Below are 6,450 nucleotides of genomic sequence, written 5' to 3'. Positions count from 1 at the left end.
CATCTGCTGCTCTAAAACAAAGCCATCCGTAAATAGCGTAATTAGTAGCGGGTAGTTGGCAGTGGTGTTGTAAACAACTTATGTCTAATTTTGTTTGGCCCTTTTTGGGTTTGTTTTTTTTTTTTTTTTTTTACTATCATGTGGCATCCCCTCAGTAATTAGGTCAGTCAAGTTTACACCCTCATGGACATAATTTCAGGTTTGGTTGGCCAGGATTTTGTGGTACACTTTATCTAAGACACCGTTTTATATATTGGTACATACCTTATTATCTATTGTTTGTTGTCTATAAGGCCCAAAAAATAAAAAAATAAAATAAAATAAAAAATAACAGAAGTCTCTGGTCCTGGGTCAGACATAAGGCTCTATCTCTCCATAGTTTAATTAGCCATTCATTTGTGCCCCGTCCGTCCGGGGGCACATTACAACATTGACAGGTCATTGTAATTTCTAGGTCTCTATCTATTATTAGCAAGTGTGTTGGAGGAATACAGAAATGTGTGCAAACTAGACTGGTTTGCTACCTTGTAGGGTAGTGATTTGTTGATAGTCACTTTTCAATTTTACCAGAAACCCATTGTACCCACCGTTATTGAAGCTTTTTTTTTTTTTTTTTTTTACGGTGGACTATTTAGGCCCATTATCCACTAGGGCTCTTAATGGTCCAGGAGAGGCCCAGCCATTCCTTTCATGGTGGGTTCCTGTGTGCCCCCTTATTCATCCACATCACTCCCTTTGGCCCCATGTTGGGTGCATAGGCGCCATTAAATCTGGTTGTGATGGGTTGTGTGGCGCTGGTGGTCCCCTGGCAAAACCACCATTTCCACGCCCGCCACCTCCTCTATTGGGACCCCATCCCCTTGCATTTGGTGCGTTAAGTGGATACCTTACACTGGAATATTGGGGCTGTGACCCATTTTGAGGGCATCTTCTGGCCCAATGACCTTCTTGTCCGCACACATAACATGTATTCCTGACAAAACCTTCAAAACCTCCCCGTTTTGGTCTACTACTCCTTCTTGGCCCTCCCCTTCTCTGTTGGTTATATCCCTCCAACGGCTTTCCTGTATAGGGTGGGCCTTTATATGAATCTATGGGCTGATTGAGATATTGTACGTTGTCCAGGACACTAGTTGTCATAGCTACTGGTGTTGGTTGGGCCTGCTTGGGCATTTGTTTCTTTTTTGTGTAGGCCTGTTTAGTCTGTTCTAGCTGCAGTTTCAAAAGCTTATTCTTAATCTTATCTACCTCTACAAGTTCTGTTTGTGTGATTTGTTTATGGCCCTGTCTGTGTAATACACAAGATCTCTTTCCCATATTGTTATCATTTGTATTTCTCTGTAATCTTAATAGAGTTGTGATTATCTCTCCCTGTGTCATAATTGTTTGTTGTAATCTTTCCATTTTTATTTTCAGGGCCTTTATTTCATCAAATTCAGCATCTAGTTCACCACTGTTTACTGTTAACACCGGTTGTTGCTTTGAGATCGAAACAGACTTTTCCTCATAAGGAGGAGGTGTGGGCAATGAGGGGTATAGTGACTTCACTTGAGGAGGAGCCATGGGTGGGGCTGAGGGTACTGGCTCAGTGTTTCCTTGTCCTTTTACTTGCTCACAGCACAACTGTCAACTTCCCATTTTTCTTTGATTTAATAGCCTGCATGGCAGCAGCAACCAGAGCTAATCTCGTCCAAATTCTCAAATCTGTTTCTAAGTCTTTTACAGTTGGTCCCTTTCCAAACTACTTGCCCTTTTTCCATTGCACATACACTGTTAAGCAACCATACTTATCACATTTTTTTTATTTAGCCATTTTCACACAATTTACAAGCATTCAAAATTTCAAAAAAAGCACAAAACGTCACTCTTATCTAACAAAAGGATATATACACCAGTAGTTTTCAGGAGTTTCACCCGCAATACAAACACAATACAACTTTCACAGAAATGTCACAAAAATAACAACAATATATCAACAATACTATTCACATTAAGACGTCACTTCTTCTTTCCAGTATTCGTGGACCTCTCATCCACGGGCTGCTGTACACCCCCTACAGGCTATACAACCTGAGTTGGTATTTTATAACACCTAATGTGTTAAAGGAATCCTCAACCTTTTTAATTAATTCTGTTAACTTACACCGCCATTAACAGTATTCTTGGACCTTTCATCCAACGGGCCTTTCACCCCTTACAGGCTACAACCTGAGTCGGTATTTTATAACACCTAATGTGTTAAAGCAATCCTCAACCTTTTTAATTAATTCTGTTAACTTACACCGCCATTAACAGTATTCTTGGACCTTTCATCCAACGGGCCTTTCACCCCTTACAGGCTACAACCTGAGTTGGTATTTTATAACGCCTAATGCGTTAAAGGACTCCTCAACCTTTTATTTAATAACAAAATTAAAAAATTTCAAAAAGTTTTTCACTCTGATCAATTTATAAAAAATTTAAATTTGTAATTCAGTTCGGATCTCCTTATCAACACAAGTAATTTGGTATATCCAATTAGCAGAATTTGATAAAACAGGCTTCTGCTTACCTTATTTTAATAGAGCGCTCTTTTTGTGTTGAAAGGGAATCCTCGCTTACTCTGGTTTCTTCAATGTGAAACCCTCCTTCCGCTCACTCTCTCCTTTCCCTCCACAAAACGTCAGGGGTCACCAGTTGTTGGACTTTAAGGCGTCCATCTGCATGTTCATAATTAGAGGAAAGGCACGGTATTAAAATTAAACTATTTATTGATCAGATATGAAAAAGTTTTACAGCGCTGGGCAGTCTCAAGGCCACAATAGGCAGTCGACTAACAGCCCGCATTTGGAGAAAACAGTTATTTATAAAGTATGTGACGTCGATCTTCTTCTTAGAATCTCCACCCACAAAGGCCGTTCCCCTCGTACATCTGACTCCATTACCACACCCAGTTTTAGTCTGCAGGAGATAGACACACACATACAAAGAAAAACAAACTTTTCTCCGCTCATCCCTGAGGGCCATGCAGCCCGTCACCTTCTCCCCAGTACTCCTCCACTTCACATATGATTGACTTCACATAGAATATAATAATGCTTTCTTAAAACCAAATCATTAATACAACATTCATTCATCCATAAAAAACATAAGCTGTAAGATGAAAGTGATTATTATGTAAAACACATTTCAATATCATGACATCATTTCATTATTCGTAAAATTGGTTATATGAATAAGGCACACATTAACTTCTTTAGATAGATAAACACATTAAATCTTTTACTGCAATACTACTTCTAAGCAAACACTTTAATCATTATACAACATCATATCATTTATTACATCAATTATTCACTGATTAATACTGATTAAGTAAGAAATATATTGCATATTTTATCCTGTGAATATTAAAGTATTAGTTAATACGTGGTTTTCTGTTTACTTTTCCCACTCTGGTCTCTTTCTTATCTTTGACAATTTCCAGACATAAATTCCTAGTTAATCCTTCTTGCAGTTTTACACACACACCCAAGCTGGTAGCTTTCCACTCTCACAGACAAACACAAACAATCTTTTACTTTAGCATACTATAATGATTATTGAAAACACTTCTAAATACAATATTAATAAAACATATGACATTAAAATCCCACAGTTGCGCGTGGTTCATTATGCTATTTTAAGGCGCATGCTTGACCATAATGTATAGCGTGCACAATGCACACACACTTTGCTTATCTAATCTACACAGATGCAACAGTTATTTTTGCAAATCATAAATTGTTACAATAAAAAAATTAAGACATGAGATAAGGGAAATCTTTGTGGTGAGCATTGTGGTGATAGTTTTTATTTATTGTGTGGCTGCGTTAAAATATTATCATGCAAATAACGATTAAAATATTTTCATAAGTTTGTTGTGTGGCTGTATTACGTTTATTTTATGTAAATAATAATTAAAATGTTTTCATAAGAAACCTTAATGTATATGAACTTGATTTGCGTTTCTTGGGTCCAATTTCAAAGCCCCCAAACCCTTTCAGCGGTGAGGGTGGACGCAGCGATGTCCTCTGCTGGCGTCAGGTCCTGTTTAGAGGCAGATCCACCTCCCGTTACACGGCATGCCCGATTTATGCTGGCAAGCTTGGGATTCCCCCGTCTCCTGACATCATTGTAGCGCTTGGCGCAACGATAGGGATGCCAGCTGATGAGACAATTGCGGCTATCTCCTCTCACGCCTGTTTAACCGATGCTGATTCGGGCGGGTTTCTCCTATCCTCATACAAAACAACTTCTCTGTCTTTGACTGCTCTTACAAGAACGTGGGTCTCCTCGGCTGTGAACCGCTCCTGGCGTGCCCCTGGTAAATCCCTCATAATAATAGCAACCCGCATGGAACTTGCGCCTTTGCGTTTAAAGGGAATGTTGGATAGCGTTCTGATTGGTTTATTTGACGTTACGCCCAAACCACACCTATGAATAATGAACCTTCAGACCAACCCCTTATTGATTTGCGCCCGGCGCAAGTGTTATTTCTCCCGCCAGGAAAATAGCAACAGCGCCCAAGATCCGCCCACAAAGTCACTTGCGCTTTGCACTTCGCACTTGCGTTTCAGATCGTTAAAATAGGGCCCAATATGTAACAGACCAAAATTGTTGGGATAAAAATCTCATCAATCAGCTCGTTTACATGCACACCAGTAATGCAATTATTTCCAATAATGCGATTATTTCCAATAATGCGAGTAAGAACTTAATTGCAGTAAGACGTTTACATGACAGTTTACATGCAGTTTTTATTTTCGGATTATTCACACATAGCCCAATGCAGAGCACAAATGATGAACTCACATATATGGTCCACCGTTTTAATTTACTTACGTTAAATGACAAACACATTGTTATGGATGTATTTCATTATCCGGTGCCGTGATGAAGATATAAATATGACAGTGCCTGTTAAGGGCGTGTGCCTGGTACATTTAGGAGGGTTATAAAATGAAAAAGGCCAAATTTCCCAAAATGTTATTTTGTTCGTTGTGAAGGTGTTTGAAGAATATAATTATAAAGAAGAGGATAAATAATAATCATGACCTAAAAACATAAAACATTTTGTGATGCTATTACCTGAAAACTTGCACAATTTAATGAAAGTCAATTTCCATCGGTTTGTTATTTGATTTGAGAGTTGTGTGCTGGTTATAGCACATTTAGTCTTTTTTGTTTTTATTTAATTTCTTTTGTGTTCTGCTTTTTTAGACAATTTTTGATATTTGTCTCTGTTTGTGTGTGCAGGTGTGTTTGGTGATGAAGTGAAGTCAGTGTCAGTGATGGAGGGAGATTCTGTTACTCTATACACTGATGTTACTCAAATAAAGACAGATGATCAGTTAGAATGGACATTTGGACCTGAAGACTCTCGCATAGCTTTAATTGATAAAGAAATCAGTGGGACCCCAATATATGGTAACATTGTTCTTGATGGGAGATTCAGAGATCGAGTGAAGGTGAATTATCAAACTGGAGATCTCACCATCACAAACATCAAGACTCAACACACTGGACTGTATCAAATGACATTTATCAGCAAGTTGCAGAAATCATACAGATTCAAAATTACTGTCTATGGTGTGTAAAAATTGACTGTATAGTGTTTTTAGCCTCTCAAGTGTAGTCAAAACCACTGATCTATATAAATGACTGGATTGTGCATGAAGTCACAACTGTGAAGCCACCGCGCCACCATGTTGGTATACCCAAACATTCTATTAAATCAATGGACGCGATCAGATTTTAATGATAAAAAAATCACTTTACTAGTCTTCGTTTTTATATCTGAAGTTACCCTATACATTATTACAACACAAACGTCCTAAGCATGTACATAGTTATTTACTGAAAGTTGTACATTTTAGTTTTTAATCAGTTACATTACAGTATCAGATCAGCAGACAGACTGCAACATATTTAGTATTAATGACAAACGTGCTCATTCTGAAATCTAAATAAATAATCATACTTTGTACCGTATGTGCATGCAATAATTTGCTGGTTTTATGTTATCTAAACTTACAAGTTACCTAAACTTATTTAGAGAAATAATGCTGACGTGTAGCTGAATGTCAAAAAAACTTTATTTATACCTGTGTCATTAACAGAATGCAGCAGACACACTAATGATGCACTAAGAATTGTGCTTAAAATTCCTAGGTGGAGTAGTGCTAGTGCAATGTTTGTGTCTAATAATGTGCCCACTTTTAAAGCTGTCTTAAGAAATTTTATGTATAGATTCATGTGTAGACTAACAGGATCTAAGAATATGATCATTGTGACCTTAGTTGATGTTTCTAAGAGTGACACAAGGTATACATCCTGCTTTTGGAAACATTGGACCCGTAGCCTGTATATGTTTTAATGATGCTTCATTGCATCATTCTTAATGTTTTGTATGGTTTTTTTTTTTTTTTG

This window comes from Misgurnus anguillicaudatus, chromosome 23, assembly GCF_027580225.2.
Source record: "Misgurnus anguillicaudatus chromosome 23, ASM2758022v2, whole genome shotgun sequence".
Lineage (NCBI taxonomy): Eukaryota > Metazoa > Chordata > Actinopteri > Cypriniformes > Cobitidae > Misgurnus > Misgurnus anguillicaudatus.
Note: the sequence above shows the minus strand (reverse complement) of the source record.